The sequence below is a fragment of the Oxyura jamaicensis genome, chromosome 1, assembly GCF_011077185.1.
Source record: "Oxyura jamaicensis isolate SHBP4307 breed ruddy duck chromosome 1, BPBGC_Ojam_1.0, whole genome shotgun sequence".
In the NCBI taxonomy this organism is placed as follows: Eukaryota; Metazoa; Chordata; class Aves; order Anseriformes; family Anatidae; genus Oxyura; species Oxyura jamaicensis.
In genome coordinates, this window is record NC_048893.1 from 70,287,232 (window position 1) to 70,308,115 (window position 20,884).

General features: G+C 40.6%; 1 long non-coding RNA gene across 1 annotated transcript; it reads left to right on the forward strand.

The window, feature by feature from the left end:
• The first annotated feature begins 14,319 nt into the window (after positions 1-14,319).
• Positions 14,320-20,577, forward strand: LOC118155686. The gene is made up of 3 exons (XR_004745966.1): positions 14,320-14,369; positions 14,847-14,911; positions 19,105-20,577. It is a non-coding gene; the product is annotated as an uncharacterized LOC118155686 (long non-coding RNA).
• Positions 20,578-20,884: the final 307 nt, after the last annotated feature.

The window sequence follows — 20,884 nt, forward strand, 5'->3', positions numbered from 1 at the left end:
ACTTCTAGCCCAGTAAACATTTTATTTTATCATCATGATGGACAAATTTCAGGGTATTAATTACAAATACTAGTCCATTAGTGGATATCCAGACTTTATTCTGGTTTTCAGTAACTACTGTAGTTAGTTAATGCAGACATAAGAATGAAGACCAGTGCAACTTTAATACATTGACTTTATTGTTCAATCAAAAAAGTAAAAAATGTAAGAAGAGACAGGTAGATTTTTTTCCAAAAAAATCCATTAATTTTTGTATTTTAAACATATTACTGTGCTTTGAATATTTGAATTGTATTATGATGCAGTTTGAACTCATTTTCCTCTGCTTTACCCTCCATGTCACTCTAACCATGGCAAGGCAACTGCCATGACTAAGATGAAACAGGCAAAATAAGTAAAATGAAAAAGACAAAATTGGGTTTAAGGCCTATGTTTTGATGAAATAACTACTCTTCAGTGGTGTTTTTTATTGTTGTTTGTTTGTTTGTTTTGAGGTCTCACATTTGTTCTAGTTTCTTGCAAAAGGCATGAGTTAAGCTGTGGTTCTGAACTTGTCTTTGTACACAAAGAACTTAATTCTGTATTTCCAAGCTAAGCTTTAGATGTTTTAAGAACTGCAAGGTGATCTCTTTTAATCTCTTTTTCCATAAATTCTTGGCTTTGCTATTCCATATGAAAGCAAATTTGAAGCACAGCTAAAGCAAAATTCTGTAACTGTAGGCTGTATCTTCTGTTGTTTTGATCTCTGTATCTTTACTGCTGCAAACAGAGCTTCAGTTAATGCATACAAATTTTAGTGTTTTTTGTCGTTGTTGTTGTTTTAGTTTTTTAAAAGCCTCCCTTTAGTGCAAAATGTGGTAGTCTCTTTCAGTCTAACAGTAGCTGATTGGGATATCCTTAACTCAGTAAGCTTCTGGAGGTCTCTTCCTTGAATGAGAGATCTTTCTTTACTGATCCAGCCAGGTGCACATTGGCAACAAATGCATCACTGTATCTCCTCAAGAATGCAAGAAAAGTTTTGGTTATGAAGACTTCATGGTTCACTTTTATTTAGCAATGCAACAATAGATTGCATGCCAGCCAAAACACCATATGGATATAAATCTACAAAGACCACAATCTAACAAGAGGAACAGATTAATTTTTGTTCAAAGGTATAAGGCACTGTGGTTTTGTCCCCAGTATAAATGAACTCTAATTCTTTGAGAGCTAGTTATTTGAGAGCTAACCGCATGTTTCATATTGTGTGAGAAGCTGTTTTGCCTCTGGAATATTGCCTTAATGCACTTTATTCCAGAATTCTAGTGTCATGTATACTTTTAGATATTTTTAATTTCTGAGGAACAAGTGCTGAGAAAGCAAAGCCAACTAAGCCTCATTTTATTCCCAAGTCCCGTAACAGTTGTCATCCTCCACCTTTTCTGTGTTCAGAAAAATTAGCAACAAAGTTGGTTCAAAGTCAAACAAACTACCAGTGTCTGAGATGGAGTCAGGCAAAGCAGATCTCAGCTGCACAGTCTGATAAAAAAAGGTGTGCTAGAGCTCTTGCTGTGCTTGCATGGGCGGCTGTCATGAAATCCCTTACTACTGTCCTTAGCAGGACCAGCAGCAACATCAGTAATGCTGGAAGTCTGCTTTGGAGCTTCAGTGTCAACTGCATAAGCACTAAGACTAGTGTTTATCTAAACATGATTTGTCAAGAAAATGCCATTTCTTTATTATACTGCCTGTCAATTTTGTCTCATCCAAAATATTTTTAACATGGTCATTTTCACCCTAATTTGTTGGGGGGTGGGGGACAGGGGTGATGGTGTCTGCAATTGTTCAGTGAAACAGGAACTTTGTGTGTTTTGATGAAATGCCGTAAAATAGTGCTTCCACCAAAGGAATAGTTTTGTGTAAACTGAAGAATTATCCATGTTGTTTGTCAATCCACATGAACATACTACCAGATCAGCCAATGTATTTATAGCTCTACCCAGGATTTCTTAGGCTATACCTGGAATTTAATGTCCAGTTTTGGCCCTTAGCTCAAGAGAGACATTGGAAAAATGGAGAAGATCCAGCTGAGGGTCACCAAGATGATCAGAGGGTTGGAGAACTTGGGATGCAAAGAAAAGTTAAAGGATTTGGATTTCTTTGGTCTGGAGAAGAAAAGGCTCAGGATGGATCTAATCAGTGCCTTGCAATACCCACAGAAGGTAGTGGTAGAAAAGATGGAGATGCTCTCTTCAAAAGGATGGTGAGTGGCAGGATAAGAGGCTATGGGCACAACTTACTTTAGGGGAAACTCTTTCAATATAAGAAAAACAGTAATTCTTCAGATATTCAAGGCCCATCTGGATTCCTACCTGGGCAGCCTGCTCTGAGGAACCTGCTTTGGCAGGGGGGTTGGACCCGATGATCTTTCGAGGTCCCTTCCAACCCCTACAGTTCTGTGATTCTGTGATTCAGCCTGAGAACAACTGAGCATCGTAACAGGCTTCCTAGAGAGGTTGTGGGTCCTTTCTCACTGAAAATATTCAAGACTTCGCTTGACAGTGCCCTGGATAACCTAATCTAAGTCCCTGTTTTCAACAGCAGTTTTTAACAGGTCCAGAGGTCCCATCTAACTCAGACTTCCCCATCAATCTGCAAAGCAGACATGGGATCTGCAGTGCCACATCCAGCAAACAGCCAGAGCACATGGGGAGTGGGGAGAAGGGGTAAGCTCAGGCCAAAGTGTGTTCAGAGCTAGGAAGGACTTAGGACACAAATCAACAAGAAACTGCATGTCATTAAACATTTATAGAACAGTTTGTCAAACATGGCTAATACGAGCAGAGCTTGTCTGGAGCTAAAGCATCAGTGAGACATTTCCTCAAAACTGCTAAGCTTACTTATAGCTAAAATACAATATATTGCACTAGTGCTGTCATACCCATTAATTGCCATTAGTTTCTCCTGAAAGTTCAGGGATGTCTGACTATTTAGAGCACAGGAAAACGTTGCCGAGTCTCTGCATAATTTAAGCCAAATAACTCAACAGCTGATATATTAGGCATGTAAAACAATGGGAGATCAACGCACTTAGCTAACAGGATGTCTTTATGTAGTGTGCACAGAGACTCACTGGATAGTATTATTTGAGAGGCTTCTTAAGTGAAATTGAATTCTAAATCATCCAATGTCTCCAGGAAGAGGCCTCTATGTATTTCAGATGGCAGACTGAGAGATTGCATCAGCAGATTTATATATATCAGTTTGCTTTTAATTAAACTTTGTGCTCAGCTCTGGAGCCTGCAGCATTTATTGCAGCTGGGAAATTGTGGTTTACTACAGCCCCTGGTTGACATTAAGTACACTATAGAGCCAGAAGAGTGTTTACAGGCCTCCATTATTGATTCATGGGTATTTTCTTCTTGTAGTTATGAAGTAGAAAACTAAAGCTATATTTAGGAGATGGGTTTTTGTTGTTGTTGTTGTTTTCCACATATAGAAGCCTGATGTAGAGCTGCCACCAAAAGAAAAATTATCATTTTCAAAGTTCATTAAAGTTTCATTACTTCACCAAAGTTTCATTACTTCAGCAGCAGCATGGATTATATCAGAATCTTTTGTTTCACAGGAAACAAAAGGCTGCATTCATTTGAAACTTTTAAGTGATCAGCAACACCAATAATAAAAGGTTCACACACTCCCCCTCATCCCCCACCACTCCCCTAGTCACCGATAATTAACCTATATCTGGCAGTTGTCACAATGTATTTTAGCCATATTAAAAATCTTCAGGTTTTGTGTCTAAATTAAAGCAATTTTTGGCATATAAGCAAAGAATATTATCCCTACACTACAGATAAAGACATCATGAGCCCCTTTCTATGGTGGTGCAGTATTTTCACCTTTCTTTATTGAAATATGCGTAACAGGCCAGCAAGAAGTGCTACTGCAATACAGTTTAAGCTATGCCTTTGTACTTCCATTCTGTTATAAAATCTAAGTTATGTATCCCACTTGAACAGCTATAATTGAACACACAAATCAAGTGCAAGGACAAGGGGCTCCTGACAGAAAGAACAGAATCAGAGGAACAGCCTCACAACTCTTGCGTAAACTGTGCACCTTATTTTTTAAAGGTACTGAAGCTTAATTCAAAAGTAACTAACTTTCACCCCTCACAAAATCTGCTATGAAGTTGAGATGACTTTCAACTGTAAGTCTACTTCCTGTCCAAAGTGGGAATGCCCCCACAGTTGCAGTAGCTTTGAGATTTATCTTCATCATGTTCATCTTTACAATCTTCTTTTCAAGCCAAGTCATTATTGCAAAACGAGCATGTCAAAGGGAAAAACATCTAAACAAAAGCAAGTTCAGTACTGCTTCTTGAAGAAGCTCATTTGAGCTAGTGCTCCTACCTTGAGAGACACCTTTGACAACTTTTACCTAAAGTGAGAAAGCCATTTCACAAAATTAGGCTCTGCCCCTCCAAGGATCTATCCCGAGCTGAGACAGGAGTGCTACATCTGCTGTGGTCATCCACATACTTCTCTCACACATACTGTTCTTTGAGCTGCTGCTGTAGGCCTGCCAAGGGCACCATAGTACACTTAACGGAAAAGATCTCCACTGCTTAACCTCAACAGGCTGGGAAGAAGCACCTTTTTTTGATTATTTTGAATCTGGCATTCCCTAGGTCTCTTACTGCATAAGGCAGGACACTGTTGTTCCCTGCTTTCTCCACATCAACAATAATCAAAGACTAAGCTTAGTGAAACTCCACTTAGAAAATACATAGGATCTTCAGATGAGGTAAGTCTCCATAACATTGAAAAAAGGGGAGATAGCATGTTCAGATTGTGAGAGGTTTGGGCATATGTTACATTCGTAATATAGTATATTCACAATACACAATCACTATATTCAATGCCTGCTGCAGTGTTAATATTCCTGGTGTAAGAGCTGGCCAAGGCGCTTTCCATCATTTATCAGCAGTCTTGGTTATCGGGGGAGGTCCCAGTCGACTGGCAGCTAGCAAATGTGACGCCCATCTACAAGAAGGGCTGGAAGGCTGACTCGGGAAACTATAGGTCTGTTAGTTTGACCTCAGTGTCAGGGAAGCTCATGGAGCAGATTATCTTGAGTGTCATCACACGGCACTTGCAGGGCCAACAGGTGATCAGGCCCAGTCAGCATGGGTTTATGAAAGGCTGGTCCTGCTTGACTAACCTGATCTCCTTCTATGACAAAGTGACACACTGGGTGGACATGGGAAAGGCTGTGGATGTGGCCTACCTTGACTTCAGTAAGGCTTTTGACACCATTTCCCACAGCATTCTCCTTGAGAAACTGGCTGCTCTTGGCTTGGACTGGTGTATGCTTCGCTGGGTTAGAAACTGGCTGGGTAGCCGGGCCCAAAGAGTTGTGGTTAATGGAGTTAAATCCAGTTGGAGGCTGGTCACTAGTGTAGTCCCCCAGGGCTCAGTACTGGGGCCAGTTCTCTTTAATATCTTTATCGATGATCTCGATGAGGGGATCGAGTGCCCCCTCAGTAATTCTGCAGACGACACCAAGTTAGGTGCATGTGTTGATCTGCTCGAGGATAGGAAGGCTCTGCAGGAGGATCTGCATAGGCTGGACCTGAGCAGTGTGCTCAGGTGGCCAAGAAGGCCAACAGCATCCTGGCTTGTATAAGAAACAGCGTGGCCAGCAGGTCCAGGGAAGTGATTGTCCCCCTGTACTCAGCTCTGGTGAGGCCGCACCTCGAGTACTGTGTTCAGTTTTGGGCCCCTCGCTACAAGAAGGACATGGAAGTGCTTGAGCGAGTTCAGAGAAGGACAATGAAGCTGGTGAGGAGTCTAGAGAACAAGTCTTATGAGGAGCAGCTGAGGGAGCCAGGATTGTTCAGCCTGGAGAAGAGGAGGCTCAGGGGTGACCTTATCGCACTCTACAGGTACCTTAAAGGAGGCTGTAGGGAGGTGGGGGTTGGTCTATTCTCCCATGTGCCTGGTGACAGGATGAGGGGGAATAGGCTATAGTTGCACCAGGGGAGGTCCCAAGAGGGCACACATCTCCCCTTCCTGCAAAGTTACATCACTCACCATTCTTTCAATGCCATTCCGGAGGAGACCATGCATCTCATGAGAACACCTGAGTCACGACCTCCAAGGGCAAAGCCCAGGCTTCAAGGCTCTGCACAAAGGGAGAAAAAAAATACCAAGAATTACCAAAAAGCATCCAAGGCCTGGCCTATTTTGACTTTCCTTGCTTTAGGAAGAGCTTGCAGCATGATGCATCTGAGAATTAGAGACTGTTGCTCTGGAAGCTTGGAAGAGCAGGTGCCCATTTGGACTGCTGGGTCCCTTTCAAAAGCCAAGTGCCACAGGATCCTTGCCATAGCCCTAGACTAAGCAGAAGGGAGACATATTTCATTGATCGAGAGGGAGCTGTCTTATTAACAAAGAGAATGATGCTGTAGCTGGAGAGGATTATGACACTCACCTAGGAGGAAAAAAGCTCCTGTTCCTGGTTTCTGTTTTGAGGCCAGGGCCTCATCCGTAGGTGTTGGCTCAGGAGTCATTTGTTGGCTGTAATTACACCTTTCTTTGCTCTTTGCCAGCTGTTTCACTTTGCATCTTGACACAGAGTGTTCAGTGCAGGCTGTGGTCCTCCAGGTGATTCCATGTAGCTCTGCCCTTGTGCACGTGTCCTCGTGTGTGTACTGCTCGGTCTCACATTATCCATCTATACATTAAAGACAGTGCCTGCCTTTTTTTCTATATGTTACTCTTTTCATATAATTTATGAATACATGTAAAAAATACTATAAAAGAAAATTACTTACAGCATTATTTTCCTTGTCTCACTATCATATTGAGGAAATCAGGCATAGCTTTTGCTTTACTTCTCTGTGAAAGTCTATCACAGTTTTTTTTTCCCTTCAGCATCAAAAGCAGAGCTTTGCAGGACATGATTAACCTAGAAAAACATAGGTAAGTGATGCAGTACAAGATGGTACTCGTACTGTGAGATTCCTGCTTTCCTTGATGCTATGCATCTTTCTGACACTCTGTGTGTAAATTGATTTAATTCACCAATGATATTTTGGGATTTCTTATGTGTGCTAAATCATAATAAAAGTCATCCGCTGATGGCAAAGCTTCTCAGCACACCAGACTGCAGATTCCTCTCCATCTATTGGCTAGGGCTGTCCAAGACAGCTGAAATCCACTTGAGATTGAAAAGGTGTGAGCAGTAAATAAAGGGAAATCCTGGATCACCACAGAGCGTTCAGCTCCCACACTTCAACCTCCCTTGGTCCCTTCCATGTTTTATTAAGATCATATTTCTTCATGCACTGCCTGGCTTAAAATCCACCATAAATCTGTGGTGTGTAGCAAGAATAACAGAGAAGGCACCGTATAATACAAGGGGCTATAACTCCATCTGAGGAGCTCAGGAGCAGTCATAAATCAGCAAAGCAAAGCGTCAGCTGGAGAAGTGGGCTGGAGGCTGGGGTGAGAGCAATCTCCATCCTCCCCCTACCCTCTGTCCACCTGTAGTAGCCCCCGGCTGCTGGAGAGCACCCACCTGCAGTGGCCTGGCCTTTCTGCTGCAAAGCAAGGAGCATCTCAGGGGAAAAAGAATAAATCAAATCACAGTTAAATGGAGTTTAGGGAAAGGGGTGAATTACAAGTGTGATGGTGGAGGTAGATTAGTGAAAGAACAGGTATGTGGGAGGGACATGGACAGGCAGATGCCTGGAAAAGTTGTAGGGAGTTGCCTGTGATGTATATCAGGCAAGAGAAATGAGGCCAGGTAAAAAGGCCTAAAAGGGATTTTAGGGCATTTCTTAGCACTCTTAGTTTCCTAGTATTTCTCTTAAAAGTGGTGTTTTCCATGAAGTAATGTCCTTTCAAAGTTGTTTGTCATCATGGTTGTGATTTTCAGTCATTTACTTTTTCTCTCTTTCTCCCCTTCTCTCTTTTGAGATGGGCTTTGCCATGTCCAGTTTGCTGACTGGAACTCATGTAAGCTTCAGTTGAAGTCACAGATGTACCTTGTTTGTTTAATTCTCCCCCAGCCTCAGCTATATGAAATCAACTACCTAAAATTAAATACTTTTATTATTTGAAAGAATAATTGCCATATAGGGTTATACTTAAAAGGAAGAAAAAAATTTAGAAAAATGTTCACATCTTCTAACTTAAAGTATTCATTCAATGTTTTTAATTTCTTTATAGGATTTTATTAAAAAAAAAAAAAAGAACTAATCAAATAGGCATGTGTAACATATAGGCAATAATTAATATAAGCTATGACTTGATCATTAATTCTTTTCCTCACGAGGGGGAGTGGAGGGGCAGACACCAACCTATTCTCTTTAGCGACCAGTGATAGGACCCAAGGGAATGGTGTCAAGCTGCAGCAGGGGAGGTTCAGGCTGAACATCAGGAAGAGGTTATTCACTGAGAGGGTTGTTGCGCACTGGGCAGGCTCCCCAGGGAAGTAGTCACCGGCACCAAGCCTGTAGGAGTTCAAGAAGTGTTTGGACTGTGCACTTAGTCATATAGTCTGAATTTTTGGGTAGACTTGTGTGGAGCTAGGAGTTGGACACGATGACCCCTAAGGGTCCCTTCCAGCTCCGGATGTTCTATGATTCTATGTTTAGATACACTCAGCATGGTGAAGCTTGGACAAGACCCACACAAAGCCAGGCAAGACCAGGGTGGCCACAGCCTAGGCATTGCCACCAGAAGCCAGATGGTGTTTGGTGAGGAGCTTTCCGCTTCTGGGCCTGCCCACTTGTGGGTATATTTAGGGACTGGACTGTAGGCAGCCTCACGAGCAGACTGCTATAAAAGCTAATAATGCAGACTTCAGGGTGGCATCTTCCTTCTTCTTCTTCTTCCTCCCCTATTAAAAAAAAAAAAAAAAGAAAAGAAAAAGAAAGAAAAAAGAAAAAAAGTAACCTCAACCCAACTCCCTGTAATCTTCTCCCACGTCAGTAACAGTGCAATGCCATGCTGGCTTTCTCATCCTCTCTCTCAGCTGATCCCTCCCAAACTCACCAGGACAGCTAAATAGCAGAGGAGAGACCTCACAAGGTGAGTTAAATTAGAAATTGCAAGTAGTAAATGACCAACACATTCTGCTTTTTTTTTTTTTTTTCTATTTTCTTTCTTTAGTGATAGAAAGCACAGTCTGTGGTTAATCAGAACCAAAACCAAAAAAAACAACTGACCAAAAAAGATTTCTAGGGTTCTTCAGGCTTGGACAATGGAGATGAAAGTGCATTAAATACTGTTGAAAAATTGCACCTCATTCTGTTACTAACGTTGGTGGAGAACTGCTGAATGAGACCTGCCGCTGCTAAACACGAGTGCTGTACTCAGTGGGCAAGGGCAGGCTGAAGCAAACTCCAGCCCCTGCCCTCTTCAAGTAGTCTGACATGCTTACCTCCCCTTGGCATTACCTGCTCAAACTAAGTCATCATGTGCTTTGGCTCACATACAATCAAACCGCTTCTTTTTTTCCTGCTGCGGATGTTTGGCACAGTTCATGTAGCTGTACACAGGAACACACAATCATCAGTCGAGGGTATTTTCCTTCTGCAGCTATTTTAGCTTAATGTTAGCAACAACTGTTCCTTATTTTGTGTTCACTTACTTACCCAAAGTAATGTAGATATAGCTCCCCCATCAGAAACTTGGAAATAGCTTGAATAACAGACACGGTAGCATACTGTGGATAATACGATCTACTTTTCTTTGCTCTGATATGGAAAGTCTTTTAAGTGTGGGAACTTTCTAAAGATTATTCTCATTCTATTTTTGCTCATATTTTAATAAAATTTGGGAACGATCATTTCTTTTTATTACCTTTTCTGTCACTTGCTACAGTGTGACAGAAATGAATGTCTAAGACTTAATATAATCAGAAGTTTTCTTGCTATGACAGAAGATTGTAAAACTTTAACTTTGGAAAAAACACTGAACTGCACAAGGGAATGAAGTGGAAACTAATTTGTCAATTCAAAATTCAAAACATCTCTGAGTTTTGATGAGGAGAGGAACTAAGAGTTTAATCATCGACCAATAAATTTTACCCGTGGTAAATGGAAAAAAGAGAAAAAGAAAATATAACTGCAGGACATGTTGAAACTTGAGAGGAAAATGATTTTTTTTTTTACATTCTACCTTGTATCATATGCCTAACTGCAGTGGAGGTCACTGTGATGTGACAGTAAGCCAAACCTAAACAAAAATTGGACCTTTGGGATTCCCCACCTGCTTTTCAAATGGTTGCTTCTGGAACAGCATTTAGCAAGTTCACAGGGTAGCTTTTTAGCAAGTGTAAAAGACACAGTACCAAACTCGGGTGAAATGCAGAGAGGAGTGTGTAAATGCAACCACATGGGAGTCATCTGCTCAGGAAGGCTGAGATGAGGTTGGAACCCCCCCATGCCCTGGGGTGCATCACACGGGGGTTTTATCTTCATAGTTGCACAAGAACTGAGATGTTTTCATCATGAAAAGTGACTCAGTTGAAAAACCTGTCCGGCAGTGTGAAAAAAAAAAGGACTAAGCTGCCATTTTTCACAAAAGCTAAATGCCAGTTGCCTTCTGTGAGAGCAGGAATGATTTTATTTTCAGTTTAGATGTTTACATTGAGAATGTATGAAAGGCACTTTTATTTGTGTCACTCCTAAGTGCATCAAGTATTTCTCTCTTCCAAGTGTTAATTAAAAACATGCACTAATATGCAAACTGCTGCACACTTTCAGTTGATTGAGAGACCTTTTTAACACACTAATGCCTTTGTTTGTGTTATAAAATCTCACTTGGGCTCCTCAAGGATGGAAATATTATTGTTTACATTTGAATATGCAAGCTGGACAGGGAAAATCTCTAGTAAGAGCTTCAGGCCCTGGCTGGAATACAAAAATAAGCCACATCAGGCAACTTGGTTACAACTTGGTTGTCTCTTAACCTGGTTACTCATATGGTTTTGATTTGTGTTGGAGACTGGGCATGAACAGTATTCCACAACCAGACAAAAGCCTTATTACAATCAAATGCTGAGCATGACTGTTAATCATTACTGTTAATTATAAAACAATTAAAAGCACCAAAGTGACTTAGGAGCACAGATCTATTTTAAAATCAATGTACTTTTGGCCTAGTTTTTTTGCTGCTGTTGTCCTGCTCTTTCAGCACTGCTGGCATAGATTTTTTTGGTAAGATCTGAATATTGAATCCCATAGCCTTGCAGACATCTTCAAATCTGCTGTAGTGTTCTAATGGAAGTTACCTTCATGGATTAACGAGAGCCACACTTATCAGTGCCATGCCAGGGCAGCTTTAAAATACATTATTAATCCTCCCATCCTTCAAATTTTGTATGCTGCTCTTAGGACAGGCCTAATTTTCTATTTTTATTTTTTCCCACTGATTCCACTTGCTGAATCTGCACTGCAGCCACGAAGACTTCTGCAGCTCAGCTGCCCACAGCCCACACCTCACTGCAGAGCACACGGTATGGGAGGCATCTAGCCCAGCAGCTCTCCTTCCTTGGCATTGCCCCCTGTGAAACACCGGCACAGCATGGTGAAAACAAGGCAGGCAGACACAACCAAGCACTCCAGCCTTACTGCGGGCAGCTGTACTCATGAGCCTGGGCTGGAGGAGCCGGGCTGTGCTACAGCCCAAACCTGGATACTGTGGGTTCCAGCACTATAGAAGACAGTGGCATTTGGGTGCAATCAGGGTCTGTGAGCTGTGCTCGGAAGCCATGCAAGCACATCCTGGGTGTTGCTGGCAGAACACCCCTCTCTGCCAAGAAGAGGCATGCCTGCCTTGATGGCAGTGCAGTGGTACCAAAGGACTGGCTGGCAGTTGTAAGCAGGCATGCTCTTGGAGCTTGTGCACATGGTTAAATGGCCTTTTTCAGTGTTGTCTACCCCAACCCCAGCTGCACCTGTGTAAAATCAATAGCATCAGCAGGATTTATCATGGTGCACAGAAGTAGGTTGTCACCTCAAAGCTAGCATCCTCATTAAGTTACCGAATCACAAGAGCAAAGTGTCTGGATGTTTTTCCTAGTATGTTTTTGTAAAGTTGGTTTCCAGTATTTTCACTTAAAAAATTTCCAAACACAATCAGTGAGTGAGGCACAATTTGATTCATCCTGTTTTTGACTGGCCTTTGTATGCGCCTAGATGGAACTTCATTTCCATTAAGTGTATTAATTCCTGTACTAACACAGACCAATGTGTGAGGCTAGAGGGGAACAGCCCAGCAGAGCAAACATGCCTCATGTAGAGAGAGATGTGAAGACACAAACACGCCTTGTGTGTCACTCCTGCAGTGCACGGACATCTCTCTGCTCTGTGTACAGCAATGCAAGACATGTGGGGAGCTGCTAGATGTGGCCATTGGAGCTGCTGCCCTGACTCCTGACAGGCAAAAGTACATGACCAGCTTACAGCTGGATGTCTGCTTCTGATCTGCCCACCTGGGGGAAAATGCGGTCAGTGTAAGAGGTGGAATCTCCCTGCTTGGATGATCATTTGGTGGTATTTTTTTTTCTGTCCAAAGAGTATGCTATTTAACTGCAGACACCTGGTTAAATTCCAGCTTGTATAGCCCCACCCTACTTTTGCCACATCTGTTTTATCACAGATGACTGCTAAAATTTTTATTTTGTTCTCATTTAATATTTGTCTCCTGTTTGAAGAACAGTCCTGCGAACAGGCAGTATGGGGAAGCTCTGCAAGCACAAGGGAAGGCAAGCATTTTTTCACCAGCTCTCTCCCTGTAAGCACAAGTGCAACTCTTGTTTTGCACTATGTTGTGTCATACCAAATCTGTATCAATGCTGACTGGTGTACCATCTATGGCCTTACTGCATTTTTGCATCCTCTCCCAGTATAAATCCCCCTTATAATTTGCTCTTTCAGTGGAGCTCCCAGTAACTCTTTCTGTGTTCAAGGCTTTTGTCCTCTCCAGAGTGGCTCCAGGGGAACAGCCCCGCAGTGGGCACCTCATGGTACCTATGCACAGCAGCAGCACAGATTTTTGCAAGTGTGCCTGGTAGCACAGACTTTTGCTAGAGTTACCCAGCTTGTCTAAAAATATTTAAATTTGTTTTAGTCTTTGAGCAAATGGAATCAAAATTTTCATGCTGGGCATCTGTTTTTGGAGAATAAAGAGGTTTGCACATGTTAAAACTCAAAAACTTACCAGCCTTGTGGAAGAAGTGTAATGTTCCACACATACTTGCAGCAGAGATCTAAAATTTGTAAATGGTAGCCTTTATGGCAGGGAGCTTGTTCATGTTTATGTTGTATATATGTGTACTTTCTCCTGGGCAGAGAAGGGGAACGAACAACTGAAATCCTGGCCTCACAGAAAATTCTGTGCCCACTCCTTTTCACTTAGTCTGTTATAACCAAATGCACAGGCTTTGTTCCAGCAAGAAATACTCAGCCTCTCTTCACTTAATGTTGTTGTTGGACTAAAAAACAGTGTTTAAGCAGACACAGATGATAAAATTACATGCTACGTAGCTCATGATCATGTGCTTTCCTCACACCTAGTGAGACTGCACAACAGAACAGTGCATGACCTCAGAAAAAAACCAAACCCAACCAATCAACCAACCAAAACACCCCTCCCCCCAAAAAATGCTGACTTGAATTAAAAACAAACAAACAAACAAAACACACACACAAACAAACAAAAAACACTTTTCATAACAATTCCAGCCCAGGCTACTAATGTTTTGATACAATTTTTTTCTGTATACAACTCTGGAAAATATTTGGCACCACAGAGTTGTTCTTTCAAGTTTCTATTGCTGTTCCCATTAGCTGTAATGACACCTACTGCTAAGGACAAACCTGATTAGGCTTGCACACTGCTAAATATAGGCACATGTTTTTGCATTTACTGTAGATCCTAGTGAAGAGAATGCTATGGATTTTTTTGGCCCTTTGTTTCAATGGGATTGCCAGGATGACTAGAATCTGAAAACTCACAGCTCATTACCAAGAATGAAATGCTGACCCAGACAGAGACGGAAGATTTTAAAATGATTTCAGAGACAAGATCTAAAAGGCTGTTGTAGAATGTGGAGAGTACTTTCCCTCTTTTCACCTCTTTCCCCAGTACAGAACATTTGCTATGTATTTACTGAATGTAAATCTAAGCTAGAAATTTCCAGGCAGTTTTGCATCTTGGAGAAGAGCAGGATGTTTTAAGCTACACACAGTGCAATCACTACTCACACTGATCTAAGATGTTTATGCTGCAGCTGTGAGTCTGCATTTTCAGCAGAAGAGTTCAGGATCTGCAACGCATGTCCCAGAGCCCTTGAACATGGCCAGCATGGTAAGTATCCTTACAGCAGTTTCAAATTAAGAGATCCTCTTTAAACAGCAAGAAGAAAAGAGAAGATTAAAACCAGCTACAGTATTGCCTATTCTCCTATGTTTTTCAGACATAGTATTTTTTACTCGTATACCAACTGCCTTTATTCCTATGAACAAGAGTCAAATAACATTCCCGGCCAGTTATTAAAGGTATTAACAAATGGCCCTGTTTTGAAGTGTTCAATGACCTCAAAAACCTTTTGAGTCCAGACGTGTGATATTTTTGGATGAGAGAAGCAATAAAATACCCAGTTTTGCTGCTGAATGTAACATCAGGGTTTTTTGTTTTTTCTCACCATGGATGTCTGAGCTTGCCTACATATAGGTACGAGGGTAATGCTTTTTATGTGAGCAAGGCTTTCTTTTGTACAGCATGTGAGATAGGAATAGAGGATTACAACTAACTTAAATTTTTGTTCCTCTTTACAGTAATCAGATGCTGTATAATCAAAATATACACAAATGGCTCTACATAACCAGCTTGATACCCCTGATCTTAAGGTAACCTTAAGTTCTACATGATTTGTATTTCCTGATACATTTTGCACGTGGAAGAATTATTTCAGTGCCTACATCTAAAACCAGCACCTTGTTGCTATATCCCCTTTCTTCCACAGATTTTTTTTTTTTTTTTGGGTGTGTAAGACTACAGTTTGTATTCTCAAAACATGTTTATTGGATCTAATACTTTCTGTCCATGGTTTTCCACATGCAATTTGTTTATTTTAGATGGTCGATGAATTCTCTTTTGGGACCATTTCCATGTCATGAAATGAGACGGCCTATGAGCAACCAAGGGTAAAAAAAACAATGTCTGGTTTTCTTTTTTAAAACTGGTCCTTGATTTTCATTGTTATAGCTTTTTATTTGTAATACAAAGCTGATCTGTTGAAGAGTGTTGTGTGAGTTAATCTGCTATTATTTGTGAAACATTGGAAAATTCCTGGGAGGGAGGGAGGGTTGAACAAAAACAGTGCTCTGCTAGTAAAATTTGTTGCACTCAAACTAAGATGTCAAGGAAACAAGAACATCTTGAATCCAAGTTCACAGCATTTTTGGAATAATTTTCCACAATAACTTCATTCCACTGAAATGAACCAGAAATGAAACAGATCAAGAACAGACAAACTTTGGAATAAGCAAAATTTCTTTAATTCATTTTTTCCCCAATAGTTTAAAAAAAGATCATTATTTTGCAGGCAGTTATTAAAAACAAAGCAAGACATGAAAGTTAGAGCTATTAGGGACAGGGCAACAACAATTGTATGTAGACTTACTGTGCCGGTCACAGAAGTCTACTTTAGCCCTTGATTTTCTGTGAATTAAGACATTGATGTTATGCTGCTTATCAGGGAAGGCAGTAGGTTGTATAGTTATCTCCTGATTGGGGCAAAATCACTACCCTGAAACCACACAACCTACTACCTCATCCTGTTAGAGCATCAAGTGGATCTTCTGAAGAATACTAGGATTTCATCATTTGCAAGTAAGATTTCCTGAACACCTTCTAGCCCATGTGTATCTTAGTCTTAAAAAGACCATAATTATGTCCTGTCAACCCTTCCTCAGTGTTCTTCCTGGAATCTCATCAGAATTGGTTGGGTGACTCCACAGACAGAAGAGCTGCAATGGAAAGCACATGCCCTCCCAAGTTAGCATTATGTAATATAAAAGTTAAATTAGTGTTCAATAACTGATTTTAAAAATCTCTTTACTTAGGATTTTGCTAAAGTTAGTTAAGAGACTTAGGGTCTTTTTACTCAGCATTTACTGGTTCCAGGGCAGAACATGAGCAACTGGAAGACATCCTCTTTGTTTTATTATCCAAGTCATCACTTAGTTTGTCAAACAGCTTATGCAAAGTGGATTTAAAAAACTTCTCAATCAAAAATGGCATTTTCCATTGAGTATAAACACAAATGCCACAAAGTAATGAAGAAATGGGTTAGCTTTTTCCAAACAGCCACTCTCAAGAGCATGCTGGCAGTTGGAGAAAGCTGAGCATGAGCAAACCCATAGTAGACTGGGTTGTATCTCTGTGCCCTGTCACTTACACACCTCCTCTGAGAAGATGACAAAAAGGAAATTACTTTTGAATCTAAATGACAGATCCAGGAATTTAAACAATATAAGGACATTTGTGTTCTTTCATAACCCTGCTATAAGAACCAAATTCAATGTGTAGTCAAAGCCAGAGAATGTTACAATTGAAATATATTTACTTTGCCTTTTGAAAACATATCCAGCGATGACATCACAGCCACTTCAGGAAAGACAGTAGATTGTATAGTTATCTGACAGGCAGGGCATAACCCTAAAACTATACAACCTACTACCTCACCCCAAAGGACAGTCAGACTCTGATCAGACGAAATACAAACTATATTCCCAGACAGCTGGATGTCTTGGTGACAACCTAGAAGACAGAAAACTCTGGAGATAAATATTAACAGCGTACAGTCTGAATCAGTTTGCTACATACCAGCTGACATTTTGCTTAATGAGCTCTACTTTCACATTTGAAACATTTAATAGATTTGCAACTTGTGAAGTCATGTCAGTGACAAGATACACAAGGGGAAAGAGGATACAGCATTCATTTTTAATAAATGCACTTTTGTACTTCCAGCTCTGACATGACTGCATCCTATCAAACCAGTTTTATCACTTTAAGAAAGGCATTGCAATGACTTAAGAGAGTGGATGCTGATTTAGAGCGTTTGTTTAACACTGCCTTCTAGATATTCCTCTATTACCCTAATGGGGAACAGCTGAGTTTCTCTGACTGACTTTCCCAAGTTCTGCATGGATAAATCCATAAGACTGAATCAAGAATTTGTCCAGACTCTGAGAAAATGTTAAGACTTACTTAAGCAACACGCTACTCCTCAAAGGACAGTAACTCAGCTCTGAATCAATGGCCAAACTAAACATACACTACTGTACTACATAGACTTTGGTTAATATGACTAGCAAAATTGCCACTATAGTATAATCTACTTTAATCTCACACCTATGCTAGGGTTGGAGCAGCTTGTATTGCCTGCCATCTGGTTTGATGTACCACAACATATCCCATTGAGGGAAAATCCAAAGAAATGAAAAGTGAAAAGAAGTGAAAATCCAAAGAAGTGAAAAGTCCATATTACACTATAGGCTGGTATTACAGTTCTTTAAAAAACTGTTTTAATAAATAAGCAGACTTTCAAAGCAAATGCCCCAACTTCACAAGCTAACTTAGTATTTGTTAATGGTAAGCTAAAGAAAGCAATAAATGATACACATAGAAAATAAAGCCATGCTTCACTGTGAAGCAGATCTCACCCCAAAGGAGGCAGTTCACATTTCAGGGCAACTGAATTGATCTTTCACTGCTCTTAGCATAATCGATATGGGAACCTAAAAAGAGAAAATCCATGTATCAACTTCGTTTCTGTGCATACTAAAATAATTGTAAGGTGAGTGACAGCAAGTGAAAAAGCAGAGAGCAGCTTCTCTGTACATTTTCTCAAAGACAACCATGCACAGCACCAGCTTTCTCTTTCAGTTGTTACTACCCCAATCATTCCACAGCCTGGGGGCACCCCCAATTTGAAAGAGACAGGCAAGAGACAAAGCACAGTGAAAAAAAAAGAAAAGGTATTTTTTTTAGATTGACTCAAATGTTAAGAGCATTGCAGAGACAGGCAGAGGTATTAGCTACTTCACCTTCAAGGAACAAGAGAATGCAAACGCCTAACCAAATTAGAGAGCAATGTGTTAATCTATAAAAGGCAACGTTATACTGTCAACTTCAAATATCACTTCACTGTAGTGGACTGTGACCACATGTAGAAAGAGGTTACTGATTGCTCCAAGCTGTACATGTTGCATATTTGTGGCACCAAACAGGAACGGTGCAACCTTGACTTCTCTGAGACCACTGATTGAGAGGGAATACTGTACAACCCCAGATTTTGCAACTTATAACATTGATGCCCTTGCAGGCCAAAGCAAATATTCATTAAAATATTCTTTGTATGTTATATTAAAAAGTGTAGCAGGAGAGATTTCAGCATCTCTTTAGGATAAACCAGTAACAACTAGTAACAAAGCTCTCTAACCTCAATTTACAAAAGCCATTTGGAAACCTCTGCAGCAGAAAGCATGACAGTTTTCTCTTATACACTTAAGTGTTTAAATACCTGCATTTTCTGAGTGCCAGCTTTTAGGTAAGGTCAACTACTCTCTGAATAATCACTTGAAAAAGAAAAAAAAAAAAAAACAAAAAACTCCCCTGTGCCTGTTTTTTGTTTAAAAACAAGCATCTTCTTTATGTGTGCAGCCAGAGATCTCAGTATTTTTCCTAGGAGCCTAGAATTTGTATTGGAGCCTTTTCTAAAATTCTGTGCAGAAGTTGGTAAATTTTAGAAACACTGGGTGTGTACCTGTGTACTATGCAGTCACCTCACAGAAAGGGCTTTAGTTTAAAATAAACGCTACGCTTATATAAATATAAACCAGCACATAATAATTGGAGGAAAGCTGTGTACTGTGTTATTTACTTCAAAGTGAGACTTTTGGATAAGCATTTGTTTTAGAGTGAAAGAAGAAAAACAATGTAATACTTCAGTGTAACTGCGCTTTATGCTGGATGGTCCAGTGAAAACAGTTCAAAGAACTAATTTCTGGCATTAAAAATGATGTGTTTACAGCATTGAAAAGCTCAGCCTACCCCACAGACCCAAACACTTCCAACCAATTTCAGATGAAGATCCTTGCAGCTGATTCCAGTGACTCCAAGAGACAGACATGAAAATACAGACCCAAACAATGGCAAAATTTTGGAAAACCTGATATGTTTTAATGGTTTATACTGCCTATCTTTCACTCATGGGTGCAATGCCAGTTGGGAGACTGAAAAATGTTCATCCTTTTGAAAAATTTGTGAGCTTTTAAGAAATATTTCAAAAAGATTCACTTATCTTCTAGTGAATGCAGCTAAGCTTTTGATAACGATGTTTAAGATTCTTCTCCTTACCTGAAGTTCTGACATAATGCTGCCTTAATGTATATTCTTTCACAAAAAGTGAATGATTTGTTACTTCTTAGATACTAAGATAATTATTTGTAAAGTAATATAAACCTTGTGTAGTTCTATTTTCTGTAAGATCAGTTATTATATTAGTAGTTTAAAGTATTCATTAGCAAACAAAAATGGAAAAGAATGTGCTTTATCCAACATTTAAAATTATTCTCCTGCTCTCACAAGCTGCTCATAAACTTATTTTAATTGACTAGATCACCAAACAAGGATGAACTTTAAAATACCTGATGAAAGAAAAGTGCATGTTTGCTTTCTTTCTATGAAGAAGACATGCATACAAAATAACTATCTGGCAAGAGTTATGTTTCTAGTTTAACAACTGTTTAATACTTGGAAAAATATGACATTTCCATATTCTAACTCTCACTGCTCAGTGAAAAATGTCTTGGAACAGATGTTAATAAATACCTCAGCAGTCACTTTTAAAAAGGCACAGAGCCAACTCTGCTATTTCTATGACGTAATAGGAAAGATTATAGTTTTAGAGTTGGGTTGTTATATAATTAAAAGCCTTAATAATTAACAGACTTTGGGACAACCCAGAACAAGCATTCTGCAATTTCAGAGCACCTTCCACCCCAAAACTCAGAATGATTTACAAATGCAAAACTTCACTAGGATCCCAGGGGGCAGGTAAATGTCCCAGGTGCGTGCTTGAGGAAGTGCACTGTGACTGCACTGGGGAAATGCATTACTCAAAGACAAGCCACAAGGTAGGGACATTCCCCAGCAAGGTTAAGGGTCTGGATGCAGGCCAGATCAGTGCTTTCTGGCTTGCTTCCATAGAACGAATATCTTCTGGCTTCCAAAGTGGTGAAGCCACCATTCTCTTCCTGCAGACCATTTGTTCACTATTATAAATGTCACAAACTTTTGCTGTTAAAAGTGGTTGTGGGGTATCTGGCTGAGGTTTTGCTGTGGTAGATGCTGAGACCAAGGGAATCTTTCTGACTGAATCCAATAGACTCTGTGCAGGAAATTAAGCTGACACATCATGTCAGCTAGGGCTGTGACAGAGCAGTACCATCACAGGTAACTTTTCTAAATATTTCAGACGGAAACCTACAGGTGGAGGGAAGGATACAGTATATTATAGACTCATAGAATGATTTGGGTTGGAAGGGACCTTAAAGATCATCCAGTTCCAACCCTGCTGCCATGGGCAGGGATGCTACCCAGAAGATGAGGTTGCCCAGGGCCTCATCCAGCCTCTGTTGCTGGGGGCCCCAGAACTGGCTGTGGCACTCCACGTGTAGCCTCACAAGGCAGAGCAGAGGGGGACGATCCCGTCCCTCAACCTGCTGCTGGCCGCCCCTCTGTTGCTGCAGCCTAGGATGCAGTTGGCCTTCTGGGCTGCAAGCACACACTGCTGGCTCATGCTGAGCTTT